The sequence below is a fragment of the Rattus norvegicus genome, chromosome 9, assembly GCF_036323735.1.
Source record: "Rattus norvegicus strain BN/NHsdMcwi chromosome 9, GRCr8, whole genome shotgun sequence".
Classification (NCBI taxonomy): Eukaryota; Metazoa; Chordata; class Mammalia; order Rodentia; family Muridae; genus Rattus; species Rattus norvegicus.
Genome location: NC_086027.1, coordinates 77,572,300 through 77,596,541, shown reverse-complemented (window position 1 = coordinate 77,596,541; position 24,242 = coordinate 77,572,300). Strand labels below are relative to the sequence as shown.

The 24,242-nt window shown below is 37.2% G+C and overlaps 1 protein-coding gene and 1 long non-coding RNA gene across 6 annotated transcripts in view; both read left to right on the top strand.

Moving 5' to 3' along the window:
- The window catches only part of Erbb4 (erb-b2 receptor tyrosine kinase 4), a 1,072,248-nt gene that overhangs the window by 449,092 nt on the left and 598,914 nt on the right, over nucleotides 1-24,242 (top strand). The gene's annotated exons all lie outside the window — the stretch shown is intronic.
- On the top strand, nucleotides 7,318-24,157 carry LOC134480383 (uncharacterized). The gene is made up of 2 exons (XR_010054808.1): nucleotides 7,318-9,717; nucleotides 19,066-24,157. It is a non-coding gene; the product is annotated as an uncharacterized LOC134480383 (long non-coding RNA).

Here is a 24,242-nt window from a genome sequence, read left to right as displayed (position 1 = left end):
GGCCCGTTTTTTTGACCATTTATATGGTCAATTTTGGAGAAAGTACCATGAGAAGCTGAGAAGAAGGTATATCCTTTTGCTCTAGGATAGAATGTTCTATAAGTATCTGTTAAGTCCATTTGGCTCATGACTTCTCTTAGTCTGTCTACGTCTCTGTTTAATTTCTGTTTCCATGATCTGTCCATTGATGAGAATGGGGTGTTGAAATCTCCCACTATTATTGTGTGAGGTGCAATGTGTGTTTTGAGCTTTAGTAAGGTTTCTTTTACGTATTTAGTTGCCCTTGTATTTGGGGCATAGATATTTAGGATTGAGAGTTCATCTTGGAGGATTTTTCCTTTGATGATTTTATTAAGTGGAATTGATGCTATTCTATATGAAACTATTTGAATAGTCCTTTAACATTTTTATTGCCTATGAAACTGTGCTTTTCTTTTGTTGTAATGTCATATATTCTTCAATATGGATGAAATTATCTAAGAAATCAATTCATTAATAAAGTCTATCCTGTAGCTGTCTTAAAATATGTTTAAATTTTCATTTCTTTTTTTTTTATTAACTTGTGTATTTCTTATATACATTTCAAGTGTTATTCCCTTTCCCGGTTTCCGCCGCCCTCCCCCCATAGTCTAGTTTACTGGGGGTTCAGTCTTAGCAGGACCCAGGGCTTCCCCTTCCACTGGTGCTCTTACTAGGATATTCATTGCTACCTATGGGGTCAGAGTCCAGGGTCAGTCCATGTATAGTATTTAGGTAGTGGCTTAGTCCCTGGAAGCTCTGGTTGCTTGACATTGTTGTACTTACAAAGTAACCTGGTTTTATTTGGTCAATAAATACAATGATAAATCAATAAGATTTATTTTATCACAAGTATCCAATGGCATTTACTAATTCTACCGGAACATGACAGGCTTTAAAATATTTTATGTTGAAAAATGTTAGATATTCCATAGGTAGACAGATCAGTCTTTTATGTATATTAAAGTTTGATATTTCAGGGTTATAAAGAGCTTTTATAAGTGATAGTATTAAAAAATCTTTAACCTATTTTTCTGCAATTTAACTTTACACGTGCTCTGCACACCCTCTCTCTGTGTCTCTATCTGTCTTTCTCTCTGTTTCTTCTCTCTCTGTCTCTGTCTCTCTTTCTCTCTCTCTCTTTCTATCCCTCCTTCACACTCATGTATATATATATACACGTGTTTGTGTGTGTGTGTGTATGTGTGTGTGTTTGTGTGTGTGTGTATGCTTCACCATTTCGAATAGCTATTTTAGTATCGTGGCAGAATTATCATCTTAAAATAGGTTATCTGAGTTGATTCTAGGTCTGCCTCTCAAATGCATTTTACCCTGGAAAATTCATTTAATTTTTGTTAAATAGATTTTAAGATTTTTGTCATTTTCTATATTTTTGTTGTTATTCTTGGTTGTTTTTTTTTGTTTTCTGTTTCTTGTTTTCTTTTTTCTTTATTTTTTGCATCCTGAAATCTGTATAATTAGATTCTATTTCTGCTCTTACCCTTGGTTTCCTGTTGCCAATCTCTCTAAATCAAGTTTATAGTGAATTTTTTTAAATTTTGTTGGTTTTGTCAGCCTCATTGCTATGGTCTTTTCTGTGTATTGGAAAATGTTAACCTACCATAATTCTTTTAATACTAAGTAATTACTCATGCATTAAAGACAATTACATTTTATAAAGAGATAAAGGTTGACACTCCACCATGATTTTGTATAGTTTTATAATATCTTGAATTTTATTTTTAAATGTTTTAGTTGAAATATATTTACATCACTTTTCCATGTTCATTTCTTCCCTTTAGCCTGCTCAAACCCTTCCCATGCTCCACAATAAGAAGTTGATAGTCTTTTATCTTTGATTAATATCACTATACATACACAAATAAAGAGTATATGTTTTCACAAATGCATGTAGATACAAACTACTTAATTTGTATTTTTTCGACTGACCTCTACATTGAACAACCAGTTAAAGGAACTTATCGCTGGAAATGGTTAATTCACCTTCTCCCAGCAATCATTGGTTTCTAGTAATCCTTTGTCTATTGTGGGACACCCCAAATTATCTGTTTCCACCTTAAAATGTCCAGTGAATTTTGCCATTATTCTAATCTTGTTTGTGCAACAATTTCTAGGACAGATTGTTTACCACAGATGTCCTAATATCAGGGCTCAGAAAATATCTCCCCCCCTTCTTCCTTGACATTCCCTGAACTATGGGCACAAGATCTGTGAAGTGGATGTTTGCATTGTGGATGGGCTTCCTACACCCTGTTGATCTCTGCACTGTGTTCAGTTGTGGATTCTGTGAGGATTTTCTGTGATGGCTTCTTTGAAGAGCCGTATTAGTTTCTCTTCTATCTATATGAGAATTTGCATTATAGATGCAGAAGTTTTCCTTTGGGGTCTGGGTTATCTTCATCAGTATAATCTTATCTTGGTCTAAACATTTATCTATAAATTTCATAATTTCAGCCCACAAACATGTATCCCAGTTTTTAGGTTGATTCATGGAATGTTTCAATAACTGTTCAATGATCATTGATAAAACTCTCAGAAATGAAACCATGACATGGATTTCTAGAGCCCAGATGTGAGATCATTCTATAGAAACAAATTGCCTACTTTTTCAAGTGGTACTTTCTTAAAAACTGAAACATAGATTGAATCTGCCAAGGGCAGATCCAATTTGTTTCTCAAAACCAAAAAGATTATAAAACTAATAATACCAAAATGTCTGTTATAAGATTGTCTCTACTAGAAATGGCTGCATAAGCAAGACCTTTGAACAATGACAGTTTCAACAGACATGCTATGGTGGAAAGGACTGGGGAGAGATAACATCTCATAGGAAACTACATCTAGACAAACAACTACAGGTAGCGAATGATTTCTGAACCAGGGAGAGCTACCTTCTCTGAAAGATGAGCATGGTATCCAATACAAAATGGTCAGCCCTGAGATTACATATAGACATAACCAACAAAATCAGACTCATCAGATTTTATTTATATATTTATGCATACTTAACAATAATGATGAGAGGGCGAAGAGTATCAATTTGAGAGGGTACGTGGGAGAGTCTGGAAGGTAGAAAGGGAAGGAGGGAAGATGCGTAATTAAATTTTAATTAAAATCTATTAAACACAGAATACTGATTGATGTAGCTATCTACTTGTCCAGACTTTTTGTTTGCTGTCTATAATAACCACAATGTAATTTCTAATTAAACATATTAAAAGAACTTGTTCTTTTCCTTTCTGGATACCTCAGAAAAGAGTAATGGAATATATTAAAATGTCAGGAATCTCTTTATGGACATTATACACAGGAAATATTGTACTATTTTTAACATCAAACCTATGCACATGGTATTCCAAATCCTTGCATGCTAGCTCTCCTTGAAAAGGTACACAAATGTTTTTTCCGTATTTGCCAGTTGTCTTTGGTATTAAAGCAAGACCAATACCATATCTGTCTCTGAAACATAAGGCCTTGAAAGCTGTTGTCTGTGAATGGCATGTGGAAATCCATTAAGTCGCTTTACCCTCCTGAAAAGCTGCTTCATATATTATTTTTCAGAAAATTAGGGCTCTATTCAGGGCCAACCAGAGGACTTCACATTTGCTTCTGTTGTGCTACATTTTAGAGAAAATGTCTTTTAAAACCTAATCAAATGGCTATTTCCAAACCTCATATTCCTTTGTGGGTCTTGTTAAGGTAGAAAGGAGACCTTTCAGCAGTCACTTTGTGACTAGTCATTAGAATTCTTTTTCTGGCACGATGTTTAACTCAAATTGAGGGAAAATTACCTAACATTCCTTGGAGACCAATTGCTTCCAGCCAGACTACTTATTAAATAATTCCAGTTCAGACCCACAATTGTTACAGGCACCTCCGTCATCACTTCACTGAGAACAAGCACATTTTTATTTCAACTGATCATTAAATTCTGTAAATTGATTCTAGCTCTGTGAAGTTGGGTAATAGTTCTTAGAAAGTGACTACAGGCTAACTTCACCGATGAGCAGTGAGGGCCTTTGCTCATTTTGACCTTGACATCCCAAAGGGATCTTAATGAAATATAATCTATTTAAGTCCTTGCAGATGTTTTCACAGTTTCCACATCCTCTCTTCCTCACTCTTGCTAAATAGTTCTAATTGCTATTTAAGTACATATTTGACACTGATTTAGGGAGGTATTTAGGAACAGAGACAATAATCTCCTTTTTAAAGTAATACAAATCTGGAAAGCACAATATTTATAAATCTGACTCATATTGCATGAGACACATATTAGGTAATATTATTGTTGATTGTAAAAATATCTGACATACAAACATTGCCCTCATATTTATGGTGTTTAAAGAAATTATCATTCCATTGAAAGGTAATTTTGTATGATTTGTCTTCATATTGTTAACTATGTAGATACTTCAACTATAATTTCATCATTCATAGAGACAATAGTCCCTCACTAAGCATAAATATATTTATATATGTATGTGCTATATATAAATATATATGTGTTATATATGTGAATATATATGTGTGTATATATATATACATACATACATACATACATACATATGAGCAACTAACTTGCATATATGTATTTGTATATAAGTGTTGGTGAGGATCATCATTCCCATGACTCTTTGGAAGAGTAAGATTTATTAAAACCATGAACACAATTGAGTGAAGTATCTCCTTTCAATCACTGAGTCACTGAGAGGGAAGCAATCCTATATACATATGCAAAATATACAGATGGACTGTGTAATTTAAATAGATCATAAACAGGTCATATTAATCACGTGATAAGTAACCTTTTGTATCCAATTTTGAGAACTAAATCTGTTAACAATAAGAAACTTAAAATCCATTATACTGAACCATTAACAATGAGATACATTTTACACACACACACACAGAGACACACACACGCATATATTTGACCGGAATATTTTCTCACATTGTCACCCATCCTTCTACATTCAGCAGTGTTGTCTCTTTTTAAGAAGAACTTTTGTACTTTCTTTTCTCCAAGAATGAAAACTATTAAATGATCCACTTGACCTGTATTTTTGTGGATCTCTATTAGCAATACTAATTAAACTTGGTCAAGTCCCATTTAAAATGTATATAAAATGCAAAAGGATACCAAAATAATCTATAGAGTCATCTGTAGTTTTAATGTCATATAATGGCTGCTGCTCCAAGGGGAGAGCTTTGCCACCATTTGAAAATATGAACACAGATTGTTGGGATCTCTGTCGATTATTTATCAGGGCTCAATAACTGTTCCTTATCTATAAAATCTCTGGCTTCTGTTAGTATACAAAAGTGACACATATAGCTTTTTCATTTTGTCTTCTATATTTAGAATATGTGTGACATATTTCCTACCTATTTGATTTTACTGTTTATGGTTCATTTTATATTTTTGTCATCTGTGAATACTTAAGTATTATGTTCGCAATTATACCTTCTTCTTTATGCGTTCTGGGCATAATATGCTGTAAGTGGTGATAAAAATCTGAGAACTTTAAAATACACATTTGCATTTTTCTAGTAGTTAAGTCATTTGTCTTTACATGAGACACATTTTAATATCTTGAATTTATTTCGGTTTAAACTATCAGAGAAAAATAATGACTACTTCAGATGACTAACCAGTTCTCAAGTTGTATATTGAATGTCCTACTTCTTTTACATTGTATCTTTTACATTGTATCTATAATGTAGGAAATCCTATGAACTATGGATTTTATTAATGATGAGGTTCTCAGTCGGCACAGGTATCTGTCTCTAGTCCCACTACACTGTCACAGTATCACTACTGTGTTCTATCCAGCAGACAATTCCAGGACTGATACAACTCGATCCATTGCTTCTGTCTAGGAATCTTGGTTTCCTATATCAGTGGATGGGGAAGTCCCAGGGATAGAATGGGAAACAGCCCCAGTGGAGTTAAGATTCCACTGAAAGTAGGGTAATTAGTTTCCTTTTCAAATTTATTGACATGTAAATATAGATCTTTAGAGAAGTAGTCATTTATATGTCCTATTCAATTAACTCACATACAGAGATTTGAAAATGGGCAAATTATGTCATATATACTATTCACATGAAAAAAATCGAAATTTGTAATGTTAAAAAGTTTAGAATGGATTCTGATTGCTACTCATAATGACTGTCTCTACCATGATGAATACTAATTGGTAGTGTTGACAGATGTGATTCTCTCTAACAGTATTAAAAAAACTTAATTTTTTCTTTTTTTAATTGCATTTTTATTTACATTTTAAATGTTATCCCATTTCCTGGGTTTTCCCTCCAGAAACCAGCTATCCCACCCACACTCCCTGCTTCTATGAGGGTGCTCCTTCACCTACCCACCCACTCCCTCCCACCTCCCCAACCTGACATTCTCCTACACTGGGCATCAAACCTTCAGAGGACCAACGCTCTCTCCTCCTATTGATGCCCAACAAAGTCATCCTCTGCTACATATTCTGATGGAGCCAGAGGTCCATCCTTGTGTTCTCTTGGGATGGTGGTTTAGTCCCTGGGAGCTCTGGGGTGTCTAGTTGGTTGATACTGTGTTCTTATGGGATTCCAAACCCCTTCAGCTACTTCAGTCCTTTCTCTAACTACTCCATTGGGGACCCTGTCTCAGTTCAATGGTTGACTGCAAGCATCATATGTGGCATTCTGGGACCATTTGTCAGTATTACCTTAGATTTCTCACTCATTCATACTCTAGCCCTCAGGGTCCTTGTGACCCATTTTAATTATCATTGTGATGAATATTGAAATAAACGTTGTAGTATAATTGATCCTGAGAAGTAAATATGACCTATGGAAACACACCACAGTGCCATATGAATATTTTCTTGCTTATAATAGCTATGTAGATCTCTCCTGAGAGACACAGCCAGAATACAGCAAATACAGAGGCGAATGCCAGCAGCAAACCACTGAACTGAGAATGGGATCCCCATTGAAGGAATCAGAGAAAGGACTGGAAGAGCTTGAAGGAGCTCGAGACCCCATATGAACAACAATGCCAACCAACCAGAGCTTCCAGGGACTAAGCCACTACCCAAAGACTATACATGGACTGACCCTGGGCTCCAACCTCATAGGTAGTAATGAATAGCCTAGTAAGAGCACCAGTGGAAGGGGAAGCCCTTGGTCCTGCCAAGACTGAACCCCCAGTGAACATGATTGTTGGGGGGGAGGGTGATAATGGGGGGAGGATGGGGAGGGGAACACCCATGTAGAAGGGGAGGCGGAGGGGTTGGGGGATGTTGGCCCAGAAACCGGGAAAGGGAATAACAATTGAAATGTAAATAAGAAATACCCAAGTTAATAAAGTTGGAGGAAAAAAAAACCAAAACTTGTGTGTGCAACCATGAGTTGTGTTTTCATGCCTAGCATTCCTGAAATTTTACATTGACTTTTCCATTCTTGCCTCACAGTTTTATTCTATCCATTCAAAGATATTGATAGTTTGCTGAATAGAATAAAAAAGTAGGGGTTTCTGAGATGCAACTAAAGATGCTGATATGGAATTTGCATGAAAGAAAACTGTGGCCTGATTTAGGAGCTGGCAATTGACACTGAGACTGGACCTTATTGTGTAATCACCAGTAAGTGGATATTAGCCGAAATGTACAGAATACCCAGCATACAAACCATGAATTGTAAGAAGTTTAACAAGAAGGAAGGCCCAGGTGAGAAGGTTTCAATCCCACTTAAAAGGAGGAGCAAAATAATCAATCAAAGGAGGTAGAGGGAGGGAGGCACCCGAGTGGAAGAGGAGGGAGGGGAAATGTACGGAGCATTAGGTATTGGGAGCTAGGAAATAGGAGAGAACCCAAGGGCCATGAGAATGAATGGAAATATGCAAATTCTAGGGGTGGGGGAGGTGAGCCTCTAGAAAATTTCAGAGACCTAGGATGTGGAGGCTCCCAGGACTCAATGGGGGTGATCTTAGCCAAAATACCCAATATTGGGGAGAGGGATCCTGAAGAAACTACCTCCAGGAGATAGACAGTGTCATAAGTGGAGGGACAGGGTTACCAACCCATTGTCAAAATTTCTGACCCAGAATTGTTCTGGTCAAAGAAGAACAGGGACAAAATGGAGAAGAGCCTGAAGTAAATACTGTCCAGTTACTGGCCCAACTTGGATTCCATCTCTTGGGGAAGCCACCAAACCTGACACTATTACTGTTGCTATAATGTGATTATGGACAGGAGCCTAGAATGGCTGTCCTGTGAGATGCCCTACCAGAGGCTGACTGAGACAGATGCAGATATTTAAAGCCAACCATTAGACTGAAGTCTGGGACCCCAATGGAAAAATTAGGGGAAGGACTGAAGGAGCTGAAGGGAACAGCAACCCCATAGGAAGAGAAACATTCTCAACTAACCCAGATCCCTTGGAGCTCCCAAAGACTAAGCCAGCACTGAAAGAGCATATTCAAACACATATATAGCAAAGGACTGCCTTGTTTGGCAGTAGGAAAGGATGCGCCTAACCCTATGGACTTGAGGCCCCAGGGATGGGGAATAAGAGCCTGCCTGGTAGGGGACAGTGCAAGGGAGAGGGGAAGCATCCTCTCAGAGGCAAAGGAGGGGCAGAATGGGATGAAGAATTGTGGGAGTGGGAACTGGAAGGAGGGCAATGTCTATAATGTAAATAAATAAAATGATTAAAAATGTTGCTTTTGACAGACATTGGCTATATGGCTAGTGGGAAGAGTCAAGCCAGTTGTGATTTCTCGATTTTTATTTGGAAAACCAGTGGATGACTTTTACCATCCCATGAAACCCAAATGTTTATAAAGTAAGAGATTTAGAAGGAGAAGAAAGTAATCGCAAGGGGGAAGGGAGAGAGAGACAGACCTGGGTGGGAAAGGGCATAGTAGTGGAAGAGAGGAACATGATCAGGTATTGGGTGGGTGGAAAGGACTGAAACCCTGAGGGCCAGCAGAAAGAATGGAAACAGGAACCTCAGGAATTAGAAGGTAGGAGAACCCTCCAGACTGTACCAGAGACCTGGGAGGTGAAAGAATCTCAAGACTCAAGGGGAGGAACCTTAGATGAAATGTCCTACAGTGGGGAGACAGAACTTGTAGAGCCTACCTTCAACAAACAAGACAGGGCATAAGTGAAGGGTGGGTTTGCCATCCCACAGTCAAAACTGACCCATATTGTTCCTGTCTGAAAGAACTGCAGGGATGGAAATGGAGAGGAGCCTGAGGTAAAGCAGATTCAGCAACAGGCCAAATGTGGGATCTAGATCAAGGGGAGGCCCCAAGGTCTGACACTATTACTGAGGCTATGGTGTGCTCACAAAAGGGGCCTATTATGACTCTGAAAGACCCAAAAAGCATCTGAATGAGTCAGATGGAGATATTTACACCTAACCCATGGACAGACCTGTAGAGCCCTGTGGTTGAATTAGGGGAAAGCTGGAAGAAACTGAGGAGGAGGGCAACCCTGTAGGGGGACGAGTAGTCTCAATTAACCTGGACCCCCAAGATCTCTCAGACACTGGACTGCCAACCAGTTGATATAAGGCCTTGAACACATGTACAGCAGAGGACTGCCCGGTCTGGATTCAGTTAGAGAAGATGCACCTAACCCTCAAAAGACTGGAGACCCCAGAGAATATAGAGATCTGGTAGGGCGGGGCGTGAGGTGGATGGGCACATCCTTGTGGAGACAGGGGGTGGGGAGGAAGTATGTGATAGGAAACAGTGAGAGGGTGGACTAGGAGGGGGATAAAATTTGAAGTGTAAAAAGAGATAGGGTTAAATAAAATTTTTAAAAAAGTAACAATTTATAAAAGCTCTTTTAAGATTTATTTTAAATATTTAGCGCATACATTCAGGTCATAATATGAAATGTTCTAACTCTTCCCCAAATCATCTTTGTTAAACCTTCATTACACCAGTGTCGCAGAGTTCACTGTGTGCATAAAAATGACCAGGAGAGTTGTAATATTTAAAATACTTAACAAAAACATTGGATTTGTCTGAAATTTAGTCTCATGGACAAAGAGAAATTGTTTAGCAAAAGAAAGTATATGACCATAGGGAAAGAAATGGATAAAAAATAAAGAAAAGGAAAATATTGTAGTTATCGATAGCTTTACTTTGTAATGTCTTTTTCTTATCCAGTGAGAAATGGTTTCATATACAAGAAAGATGTATTATCCGTTTTAAAAATGTACTGCAATAATAATATAAAATTATTCCATACACACATACTTGAGGGCCTTAATCTTAAGTTACAGTAAATAGAATCTATGTATTATGTATAGAAAATATTAGCGGCTAACAATCACTTTCATCTCTTAACTGGTGAGTTCCATAGGCTCGTTTTCCTAATATAGGAGAATGCCAGGGTGTTGAGGTTGGAGTGGGTGGGTGGGAGTGGGAGCATCCTCACAGAAGCCGGGGGAGGGAAAGGTGGGTATGGGAGAAAGAGGGAAAGGAGATAACATTTGAATGTAAATACATAAAATATCCAGGAAAATAACATTTAAAAAATAAGAAAATTATTGTATTTTTTTACTTACTTGAAAATACTTAAAGAAATTAAATGATCTGTGTGTCAAAATAAAAATAGAAATAGAACAAAAGAAAAAAATAGAAAGTTTCAAGGAAACAACAAATATTACCTTTCAAAGCCTAGGAGAGCTTCCCTTTAATTTCTCAATAGGAGGTGTGGGCCTTCTCTATAAACGTGTCTTAGATCTGGGAAAATGCTGGCAAAGAGCTAATGCTTGGGCTCCTTATGTCAGGGCCTTTGTTCTGCATGAGACAGAGCACCATTCCAGTTACAGTAGTATTTTCTGCTACAAATGGCTGCGCTTTTGTATTTCCTGCCTGTCTATTGTGGAAGCTTCCAGATGTACCTTCTCTAGTTGTTAGTAAGACAGAAACAGCCATCATTTGGAAATGGGGTTGGTGGTATTAGATGTAGTTATTTTTGCCGGCATAGCTCAAGGGTCTCATTTTTAAAATAACACAAAATAAATGGGCTTGGTAGTGTCTGGAAGAGGAAAGGGAGGGGAATGTGCTGGGACTATATTATAATCCTGAAAAATAAATAATAATAAAAAAGAATGAAGTTACAAAACAATGAAATCATGAATAAAGAAGAAAATACTTTAAGTGAATTTGTACTAAGTAGTACTATCAGTGCTGTCTTTGAAAAAAATTGATATTCATCTCATGTTTCAAGTGATATTTGCAGAAAGAGGTAATAAAATGGGGAAATTTCCCTCATGCTTCATGTCTAAATGTTGACTGATGGAATTTTCAAATGTGACAGATAGGGTTGGCTAGGTAGACATGTTCTGTCTTGGTCTAGGAATGGCATTAAAATATTAGACAATGGACTAAAAATAGAATAATACATAAATATAAGATGGGAATTAAACAAATATTTGAAATATCTCACATTAATCTTTTATCCAGATTGTATTTGTTTATGTAAAAATGATACACTTCATTGCCTTTTACCACGGTTACATCCTGGTAACATTTTAATTATTTTTTCCTGCAAGTTTAACTGAACTTTTACATAAATAAATACAAATGTGAAAATAGATCATTGCACACAATGCCAGGGAATTACTGACTGGTAAAGGGGAAACAGGCAGGTAGACGTGGAGAATGGGAAGTTGCACGTGCCCTCACCTCCATGTTTGATTTACAATTCTAGTTACATTCTTTCTACTCACTTAAATATCTATATTATTATAGCTTCCAATACTTAAGTATTTATAGAATAAGAAAGATAATTTAAACTCAGATAATCTAATATTCTAGTCATTCACCCCACAATAATATACATGATTATTCTGTTTTCTAATTTGTTACACAAGTCTTCACTGTGCTATCTAAATAGCTAGGCATACAAATTATAAGAAAGTAACTGATAAGACGTGGAACTCAGCTATAAAATTTGAATTAAAAATTCAAAAAATGTATTAGTCCAAGTAGTTTTATACAGTAAAAGAATGAAGTTACTAATAACATTTTAAGACAGTACATATGTCATGTTTCATTTTTCTGTCAAATTATTTGAGCTTAATGGGAATGTTATAATCAAAGACTACTGTCTCCGCTTAAGACAGGATGAAAAAGGAGAAGGATTTCTAAGCAAAACACAGAAGTAGAGGCATTAATTTGCTTTACTAGTAGCTTCCAAATTACCAGAAATATCAAATTAAAATGCATTATGTTTTAGAATGTAAGGGTTCTTTTGATCCATGAATATTCATGTGGAGTGCCATAGTCTTCTGCTCAGGGCTGCTTTGGGCTGAAACAAAGGTTTCTGTTTAAATTGGCTTATCAGGTCCATTTCTGGGTTTTATTCTAGGCCTTCTATAAACAGAATTCTATATTTGTGTCTGGAGGGCTAAACGTCTCACTCTTGAATAATGGTATATCAATCAGGATTGCATTGGGCTCTCATAATCATCTCTTGTCCCTACTTTGACAATTGTGACTTTTGCAATATGGTTCTTTGCTTCTTCAAATTAAAAGGGAAATCTCAGTCTTTAAATGTTTCCACTCTACTAAGAGGATGCATCTGATTACATCACACTTACTCAAGGTAGTCTGCCTTGTAGTAGACGCTAACTAGCTGGTTAGGAATTTTAATTAGATCTACAAAATCTTATTGCTATAGAAAGTAATATTCCCATACAGAGATAAATCATACTATTCAAATACAGTTCGTACTTCTGCAAAGGGAGCAGTGTAGAGGGTGAACACAAGGTTAGGAATCTTCTAGGCAAATTAGAATTCTGTTCACCACTCTAGGTTCAAATCTTGAAAGAAATAGTATTCACAATAGCCCCACAGGCTATCAACACAATTATCTATTGAAAGATTAATACTTATACAAAAGAGGAATAAATTTATGTTGAAATGTACTTAGCCTTAAAATTATGAGAATTCTGACATATACTACTACATAGGTGGACCTTAAGTACATGCTAAATGACATAAAGCCGTCACAAAAATTACACATATTCTATCATTCCACTTATATGTATTATCTAAAGTAGTGGAAACTGCAGAGACCAAAAGTACCTGGGTCAATGACATTAGGATTTACTGTCGTTTATTGTGACCTGCACGATAATGTGAATACATTTTGTAATGAAAGCACATGCTCCAAATGTTTAGCATAAGTTTATTTAATCACAACTAAAGATAATCTTCAATATCTAGAATTTTTGTAGGTATTAGTATAACACCTTGGGGCTTCAACTATCAACAGATGCTATAAAAGTGGTCTGTCTCTCCAGTGAGACTTCCAAACCGTAGGTAGCCAACACAAGAAGAACTCAAGGACATCTGCTGAGGTTCTTTGCCTCGTAATGTTAGGTCAAAGCAGTCCTTTTCTGCTACCTTATGCATCTTTATGCGTCCGTGATCACTTCCAGTTTTGGGTTTTTATGGCTTTTTAGTGTGTGTCTTTGCATTGATACTGTGTTTCTTGTGCTTTGTCTTTTTCTTACTGGTTGGTTGGGTCATGTTCCAATTTGTTTGGTTTTTATTTATCTTTATTTTATTCTATTATTATTCCTTAGATGTCTGTTTTCTAAGGAGAGACAGAAAGTGTTTGGAAACGGATGGGACATGAGGTGCGGAGGAACTTGGAGCAAAGGGGGAAGGGGAAACCATAATCGAATACATTAGATGAAAAAAAAAGCTATTTTCAGTAAGAGAAAATGTTCTAAAATTAGTTAAATAAGTGCATCATAGTTTGTAGTTATCTGCTTAGACTGTCCCCTTGCTTGATCCTTAATGTGAATGTGGTTTTGATAACTAAAAAATAGAATAGAAGATACATCTTGCTAAATTCATCAAATTTCAAGAATGATTATAATCTCTGGGCAACTACATTTTATACAGAAAAGGTTCATGTCTTCAAAGTAAGGTGAACTGAGCCTGTACGGGGAGTCTTATATGCTAACCTAAAGAAAATAAGCGGCAGTGCATAGCTTGGGAAGGAATTCCGAATACATCCGAGAGCATCCTATGCTATGCTTGTCTAGCAGGGACTACCATCTGCTCTGCTCGCATATTTTGAGAAGGGAAGGGATGGAGCAAACAAATACAGTTACGACAGTCTACGACTTAACTTGGTTCTAGTTGATATCTGTACAACATGTGGTAGAGAAAAGGTTAATTTACTCAATCACATATAAAATTATATCAAAATTATGTTCAGAACTTTGGCTGAGACCTGGGATCTATGCAAGTGAGAAGATCAGAAGCCTGGGCCTTGTATCAGCTACTTGTCTATACTCTGTAAACAAAGCAAAAACAAAAACAAAAACAAACAACAAAAAGTCAAAAAAGACTAATGAAGAAGGGATTATTTTGGCTTCTGACTTGAGCAGATACAGTCACCATGGTGGCCAATGTGACGAAGCAGTTGCCTCCGTGGCAGGAAGAGCAACAAGTCACATGGTTCTGTACACCTCTCCTAAGAAAAGAAAGGCATTCTTGAGTTCATCTCAATGTAGGACATAGACTTCTTCAGTCAGCTTCACTCATGTGAGATGAAGCTCTATTCAGGCTGGGTCTTCCCTTTTCTGTTAAGCATCACCTGAGTCCAACTGACAGATGTACCCAGAGATATGACTTTCAATCACTCATGCTGCCACTGAACACAGCCATCGCATGCATTGTTTAGGCTTACGATGAAGCTGCCTCTGCCAGGCTTTCTGAGCCTTCAAGTTGTATGTGAACTACTTTTCGCTTTGAGGTGCACCTTACTCTTGTTCGAATTTCCACCTGATCTCATCTGTGGGTATTCAATTGAGTTTAATACTGAACTTTAGTTCTGCTTTAACTCTACTATCCATTTTGGGTAAATGTGCTCACATATAATTAAATTTAACTTAGTATGTGGTTATTTATTTATTTATTTATTTATTTACTTACTTATTTACTTATTTATTTATTTGACATGGTTTCTATGTGTAGCGCGGGGTGTCCTAGAAATTGCCCTGTAGACCCAGATGACATGGGACTCAGAGAATCTTCCTGCCTTTGCCTCCTGAGTGTTGGGAATAATGTTATGTACCAACACACCTGCCTATATGTGTGAGGTTTATGTAGGGCAATTTCCAACGACTTTTTTAAAATTTGACATGACCTTTGAATATTTGGGAAATATTTCATTTTATATACAAATAGTACAAAGTAAGAGAAAATAAAATAGGAATTTTAAAAGAATAAACATTGTAATCAGCTATGTATTTCTAGTTTATTTAATTTTAAATCAATAAAAATAATATATATGTATGTATGACTGAAAAGTGTACATAATTTCACAATTTTGAAAGCTAAAAATGATATTGTGTTTAGAATGGATAAGGGAATATTATTCTGTCTATAAAAGACAAGTATTTTTTAGGAGATAATAGAACTTTTCAGATACAGATTGTCTAAGATAGTAGAGAATTCACATTACTGAATTCTAAAAGTTCTAAAATGTATCTACTAAACAACTGTACAAAATATATTTTGTTCTCATGTTGAATCTGTTTAATTTCTATGGATGTCATAACTTTGTTTTTTCTATAGTTAATTTTTCATGCATATAATTTTTAATTAATGTGACATTAGAGAACACTCCTTTCCTTTTGTCACTTTTAGATCTATTAAACCCAATAAAAGATTACATCCTGAATAATTTTTGTGTGAGGTTGTGTAGGTTGAGTTTTACCTCTAGTTAAAAAATAAAATTTATACTTTTTTCTTTTTATAAATTTGAGGGTTCTTTCTAAAATATTTTTTATATACACCAGGCTAGAATCAAACTCAAGAACATTCTGCCTTAACTTCACAGATTCTGAGGTTATCAACATCCGTCTCATGCCCAGCTTAAGAGTTTATGAGATTCCCTTTCAAAATGAGTACCAACATCTGTCACTTCAGTAAGAATAGTTAATCTGAAATATGTTTTGAAAACTAGTACAAAATTTTTAATCATGTTGAGTTAAAGGCAAAGAGAAACTCCATGATGGGGTATACTTCACATAGTGCTAAAACCAAATTGATTTCATGAATCTTCAATTAAATAGGAAGTAATTGAAGCAATTTTACTGAAGTATGCACCCTGTCCAAAAAAGGGAAGCATGGGAGAGAGACAATGGGGAAGAAAAAAATACATTTCATACTTCTAGAGGACAGAGTTCTTACTTGATTGAATGGATTGAGTGGCATATGAATTACATGGGTTTAAGCAATACATCCTCCTCCTCCTTTGATTCCCTATATTCATCAAGAGCATGCGCATAAACGCTATACATACAGTACAATACCTGGTGGTCCCTGTGACACTCTGTAAATGCACCTCTACAAAGCTGTAAATGAAACATTTATATTCATACAGCCAGTGTCTGACGTGGCATACTAAAGCTCTATGGGAATCACAGTTGAGAACATAACACTCTTCCTTCGAAACGTTTAGCAGGTTAAGAACAAAGGTATCAGGTTTTTATTTTATCATTGATATTTAAGAACTGTTTTCACACATCTATTTCCTAAACTTTGCTTTTTTTCATATTTAGGATATAAAGAGACAGTATAATATATTCCATCAACTGAAATCATAATCATATGAAATAATAATGTAGTACTCTAATAAAAATAAAATAAGTTTTATGCATGTTTAAATGGGAAAAGGTGAGCTACTGTTTCGGACTTTTCAAAATCTTAAAAGAGGAAGGCAAGCCAATGCTAGCATTCAGGAATTATTTTTTGGAAAGGGATCTACACTTAAATATTTTGATATGACAGATTTCAAAATGAGGTAGGAAGACATGAACGCCTAAAAATATGTATATTTCTAAAGGGTAATCTAAGCAGAACAACTATTTCCCAATGGGGAAAATATAAATAAAAGTGCATTAATCTTTCCGTAAATTATCACTCTTGCAAGAAATCTCTCCATTAGGCCAGAGAGGTGAGTGCTGCAGCCACCGAGTCTGCTGAGTATAGATTGTTTTCTAATATTTGATGATAAGTGGATAATGTAATGAAAAACAAGAATTACACTATCATCATAAAATTTATTCTTGTATAGTATGATTCCATATCAATGAATAAAAAAGTAAATGATATATGAACCAACACCACTTCAATTTAATGCATTTATGGAATTTGATGCATACGTGGAAATTTATGGTGGCTCCATATCAGCCTTAGGCTATTCTGCAGTCCCCTTTCTTGCACATAAATAGCAGAATACATTCTGGCCAGGTTTGTTGTTTGCTGTTTAGGGTCAGAAGGCTGCCTCCCTTCTGTGATATCGTGCCCTATGCACAATGTGGTAATGGCCTTCACTTTCCCTGGCTTCAGTTCGTTCATCCGTACAGCAAAAGGTTTAGTTTGTCTTTCCAGTTCCTGAACTGTGTCAGCCGTGACTGTTTCATTTGCTGTATTTTTTGTTTGTTTGGCTGGTTGGGTTTTTGTCTTTGTTATTTGTTTTTATCAGGAATCTTAAAAGTGGGACTGCTTATTTTTAAACTTCCAACATTCGTACAAACACATTTCTTTCATCTTTTTCCATATGTGTGTATGTGTGTGTGTATTTGTATATATGTGTATATGTGTATATGTGTATATATGTATATGTATATGTATATATGTATATGTATATGTATATATGTATATATAAAACACTCCAGATTTTTTAAAATTTCATTTTTCTTGAATATTTTATCTATTTACATTTCAGATGTTATCCTCTTTACCCTCTCTCTATACCCTTTCCCTCCTCCCCGTGCTTCTATGAGGATGCTCCCACTCCCACCCACTCACTCCAACCACAGCACCCTGGCATTAACACACTCCAGATTTTATTCCCCTCCTGGTCCACCCACCAACTCTTCCACACTGCATACTTCCTCCCTGACCTACCTCTGTCTCCACGAGGATGTCCCCACCCCACCCACCCCACTAAACCTCTAAACTTCCTGGGGCCTCCAGTCTCTTGAGGGTTAGGTGCATCTTCTCTGACTGAACCCAGACCCAGCAGTCCTCTGCTGTTTATGTGTTGGGGCTCTCATCTCAGCTGGTGTATGCTGCCTGGTTGGTGATCAAATGTCTGAGAGATCTCAGGGGTCCAGGTTTATTGAGACTGCTGGTCCTCCTACAGGGTCATCTTCCTCCTCAGCTTCCTCCAGCTTTTCCCTAATTCAATCAGAGGGGACAGCAGCTTCTGTTCATTGGTTGGGCACACTTAGCTGCATCTGACTCTTTCAGCTGCTTGTTAGATCTTTCGGAGGGCAGTCATGATAGGTCTCTTTTTTGTGAGCACTCCATAGCCTCAGTAATGGTGTCAGGCCTTGGAGCCTCCCCTTGAGCTGGATCCCACTTTGGGCCTGTCTCTGGACCTTCTTTTCCTTAGGCTCTTCTCTATTTCCATTCAAACATTTCTTTCAAACAGGTACAATTATGGGTCAGAGTTTTGACTGTGGGATAGCAACCCCATCCCTCAATTTATACCCTGTCTTTCTGCTGGAGGTGAGCCCTACAAGTTCCCTCACCCCATTCTAAGGCATTTTTTTCCTAGGGTCACCCCCTTTGAGGCCTGAGAGTCTCTCACCTCTGAGGTCTCTTGTACATTCTGGAAGATTCTCCCAACTTCTCCCAAGATTGCCTGTTTCTTGATTCAATTTAACAAGTCTTGTAAAAGTTTCTATTCTGTATTAGTTCATTTATTCAAATTCATACCTTTCAGAGGCTAACTAGAGTTTACAAGATTGTAAAAGCTGGATTAAGAAAATTCCTGAAACCTCTTAGTGAATGTGTACAATTGCTCTGGATACTGCCCTGCCAAGGACCCCAGAGCCTCATGCACAAGGAGACCTGGCAAGGCCTTCCCAGTAGGGTGAGGCTCAGAGGGGGAGGAAAAAGCCTTCCTAGGGTATGTTGGTAGTGTGTCAAAGAATGTTCACAGTAACTCTTCACCTTTGATGTTACAGTGTGGAGACTGTCCCCTGCACAGAAGGCTCCTTCCAAGATTAGCAAAACCGGTGTCGTTGAGCCAGTGGCCGAGTTGTTTATTTTTTAATAACTTCACCTCCTTGTATGGTTGTAAGCAATAACACTGACTCCTGTGTAATAAACATGCTGAAACCTCTGGGCTTTCTGTCTAATGTACAGTATACCTGAACTCAGCTTTTCTTACTTTCTGTGTGTCTTCCTGCCTCTCCTTTCTTCATTTCCCTCACAGCCTCAGACAGGTCCACATCACTAATGCTGAACAAGGTCTTGAGACACTGAGTCTAGTACGATTTATTCCAGAGAGTGTGCTGGTGACACAAAGTAGTGAAATGGCACTACAGTGTATCACTCTTGTTGATGTGTTAATGAGGTGGCAGTAATAGTGGTCTCATTTGTAATAGTGTTCTCATCAGAGATCTTGAGACAAAACAAAACAAGAAACAAACCAACACACACCTGAGGAAAGGACTAAGGAGGAAGGATTTTATTGTGATTTACTGTTTCTTTATTATGACACGTGTGTCTTGATTCTTAATGACCATGGTATGCAAGCTCCATTGTTATGGCCTATGCAAGGACAAAAATCATCATGGCATAGGGTTTCTCTCTCTCCAATTCCCCCCTCTCCCTTTAGTAATTATTATTATTATTTTGTTTATTTAAATCCCAAATATTGCCCCTCTTCCCAATCTCTCCTCCCAGATTTCTTTCCTCCATCTCCCTTCCCCTTCTCTGAGAGGGTGCCCCAGCAGGTATATCTCCACCTCCAGCATCATGTCTCCACAGGATTAGGGGTATCCTCGCCCATTGAGGCCAGACATGGCATTCCTCTGTTACATAAGTGCAGAGAAACTTGGACCAGCCCATGTATTGTCTTTGGTTGTTGGGTCAGTATCTGGGAGCTCCCAGGTGACCCGGTGAGTTGACACTGTTGTTCTTCCTATGGGGTTGCCATCCCCTTCAGTTCCTTAAGTCCCAACTCTTCCACAGGGGTTGCAGACCTTAGTCCAATGCTTGGCTATGAGTATCTGCATCTGCCTTTGTCAGCTGCTGGTTGAGCCTCTCAGAGGACAGCTATACTAGACTCCTGTTTGTTAGACAACATTGCATCAGTAATAAGAATGGGGTACAAAGTGATAGCCAGAGATCAGAGGCCAACTGGGAAGTGACAAGAATCACAGTATCACAAATGAGATACTGGATTTCTTTTATTCATTCATTCATTCCTTCATTTCTTTGCTTCTATGGCCTTAAGACTGAACCAAGGGCCTCACATGTATAAGCCAAGGGAGCTAACTCTGAGCTCCTCCCACCATGGTTATCTTTCATAAAACCAAACAAAAACATTTCTATTTTGAATTACAACAAGAGTCCATATGGACAAGTGGTTAAAATCACTTGTGTTTACATTATACATTATAGGAGCCCAACTATATAGATACCATAGATCTCTTAAATAAAAATCTATCTTGGAAAAATAGCTTGAATTATAGAAACTTAGAATCCCACTTGACCCTAAATAAATTAATAATTTAATTAAATTAAAGAGAGACCTTGAATTTAATTAAAAGACATTTTTAAAACCAAAAGTTTGACAGGAAGTGGGGCACTAGAAGTTTCTGAACATTGTATAAGTTTAAAAAAAAAAACAGAAAGAAAAGTAGCCATTAAGCCAATACTAGTGGAAAATGATAGTATTTAGTGTCTTTGAGTGATCTTCTTATTCTATATGCCATGGTGAATGTCATATGAAACTTCTCATTGTATCCTCCTGATAACTTTGTGATATAGGTACTCCCTATTATTTTATATCGTCACATAACTTAAGTGGGATTGCAGAACTCCTTCGATGTCACACAGGCAATACATATTAGAGCAGTGCCTGAATCCAGAATCAAATTTCTCCCTAATTGTTCGCACTTAATTCTTTTGCCTTTAACATTTGTGGTTTTCACACTTTTTCAGAGATTGAAACTGTAGGCATCCTTACTGTATGTAAACACTTAAAATTAATAAGCTCATTAGCTACAATGCATTAGCTATTTGGAGCAGAGGGTCTCACGTTATTCCAGTCGAAGTCTGGTCTAAAGTCCTGATGGGCTAATCTTGACTGGGTTTTTATACCTTTTAACTTTACTATCTGTCAGGAGACAAGGTTAGATCTGATGTGAAGTATAGCTCGCATCTTTTGAATGCATGGAGATTCTCCTCTATTCATGGTTAGACAAACTTCGTCTATTCAGTGCAATTCAAAAAGAAATGGCTGGCCTGACACAGTATGTTTGAGGGTAAATAGATTACCTCTGACTGGGGGTAAAATACACAATATCCTCTCATGGAAGCAAGAGTTCATTCTTCATCACTTAGGGGCTCTGAAAGTAAGAGCATAGTACTTGAGGTAACCATCACTTTAGAGAGGACTAAGCCACTTTCCTACATAAAATCTGAGCTAATATCCTTCTTATGCCTTTCCAAGGTCTTGAATGGTTTTCTGAACTTTCTGGGGGCCATCTGGCCTTCTCCACGAAGAGGCAAGCATTCTCGTCTGACACACTGCTTTTAGTAGCTTTCCTTTGCCTGGTGGCTAAATAAACTCAGCTGAGACAACAAAAGTCTCTTTATTGAAATAGGCCTTGCTTGTAAAATGAATTCTACTTTTCTTTCATAGCTAATAATGTTACTTCAAAGTAATTATCTAAAAGAGATTTAGTTCCCCATAAAATATGGGCTGAACAGCCAGTGAACTAGTTGGCAGTGTAGATACAGACAATGGTCAGAATGGTAAACTCAGTGGATGCTGAGTGTTATGGAGTCATTAGAATTATGTTGCAATTAGTTCCAAAGTGTATTTGAACAAGAGTGAGCCAATAACCATGGAGGGGGGAAGGAGGAAGGATGGGACAGAGGGACAGGGACAGAGAGAGAGAAATGAGAGAGAGAGTCAGAAAGATACAGAATCAGAGATAAACAGAGAGACCCACAAACACAAGCATGGAGGGTGGGAATATCTTTTTTTTTCAGAAGTCAGCATCTAGAGTTAGCTAACTGGCCAGAGAGAAAAGTCAAACATTAAGGTAGAGGTTTTGATTCACACCAGCAAAGGTACTGGAAGCTCCTGTTTGATTTCAGTGGGCAGCATACAGGCAGGGTTAAGTTTATCATTCTGCCCCTGCCGGACTTTATATTTTTCAACTCGCATAGCTATAGCCCTCTGTGGGGACTTAGTTTGAATGACTGTAATGTAATTCATGGGAGCTATATTTCCCATGTAGAGGCACCTCATACTGTTCAACTAACTATACTTTAGGGTCGACAAGTTCTCAGTGTCTAACACATACAAGAAAAGTCTTGAGGGGCTTCAGAGTCCTGCAGCCTTAGTGTAAAATAGCAATTTGCATTATTTCCTTAGCTTAGCATAAAAATGAAAACATATTTAAGTCTCATAATGCCAATTTATCTCTTCTGCCATCACCAACTTGAGTACTTATCCATCCTGAATTTGAAATCAAAACGCTTTGAAATCAGCTTATGAGCCTCTTTGTTTTAGGGAGAGAAAGACCCACTAAAGCAAGCTGAAGAGAAAGAAGAGATAATAGGACTTGGAAAGCAACCTCTTGGCAGAGAGTAACAAGAGCAGTGGAATAATTTAATTGCTCATCAGCTAATTATACGGTATTATAATGTTAATGTGTCTTCATCATGACATTGTAATAGGTATAGATTGAAGCATATGAAAAAGAAAGTGTTGATGCAGTAATTATAAGTAAGAGTGGGGCTGTTAGAGTAATTATACGCTTCGTCTGGTAATTAACATATTGTTCAACTTGAGATGGAGAACAAAGAGTGAAAAAGTTAAATATTGAAGGACATGCCTTTGACACTCCAGAGATGTCTCTGAGCTTTTGAAGAGAGAGAGAGAGAGAGAGAGAGAGAGAGAGAGAGAGAGAGATTTCTGCACCTTTATTGTTATTTCCGTGTTCCCCTTTCCATGATTTATTATGGTGCAAGAGAACTTGAGTATTAGAAGCTACTGAGTTTAAAGTTTTATGTTCTATGATCCCTGTTGCTGCTATTCGTTCTTTAGTTATGGCTCATTTTGTGTTTAAGTGAATTAGAAACTAAATCACAATATAATAGAATATGGTATGCAAACTTCTGTCAATAGAGAATGAAGGTAATTATATTTTGCATACCTGAAGAGGTTCTTCTGGAAGAGTTAGTAGGGTTTCTTTGACTTTTAATATCAATGGATTACCTGATTTTCTAATTTCAAATTCAGACCAATGCTATACTTTCTTTAAAACAACCAATCAGTGTTTGAGCAAGAGATCAGTTGATACAATTAGTCACACGCTCACCAATCATGTTCCTAGCAGCAGTGTATCTAGTGCTACTCCGAACTGAATATTTGCCATAGGTTAGCACACGTTTTCCATGTTTTCATAATGCTTACTGAGCAGAGAGTCTAAGGAGCTTGAGATAACCATTTATCTGCTAGTGAGAAGTGCTGGGATTTGAACTGACACTTCTAGTCTCTAGCATTGCTAATTTTATTACAACACTATATTCTACTCACCCCTCCTCGGTGTCTATGTTGGACAGTGCTATAAAATTAACCAGGAGGCTCTATGTACAGATTGGAACACTTCAATGAAGGAAGATTTAATGGACTGATAAAGGGGAGTCCACAGGGTCTGTGTCGATAGAGGAGAAGGCGATTAAATGTAGGAAATTTGGAGATGCCAAAGCTAAAGAATTGCATGGCTACAGTGAAAGGCCCATGGCATTGCTCCAGGGAGAGATCTGATCGTTGTTAAGAGGAGTTCACAAGCAGTCCAAGGTTCAAAACTTGAATTGCATTGAGATAGTAGTGTGAAACGACTCAATGCATTTGATTTCCACAGAACCTTGAATAAAACATATCAAAACAATTTTCTCTGTGGATCAATCCAGGAAGCCCCTAACCCTTTGAATTTGTTTCCCATTTAGTAAAGGAGAGTGGGAACCTACTAAATTACATTGTACTGTGTGTGTGTGTGTGTGTGTGTGTGTGTGAGAGAGAGAGAGAGAGAGAGAGAGAGAGAGCGCTGCAAAACTATCAATAACAAAGTTAACTGATTTATGGTCTTTATAAAGAATAGAATTCTTAAACTTT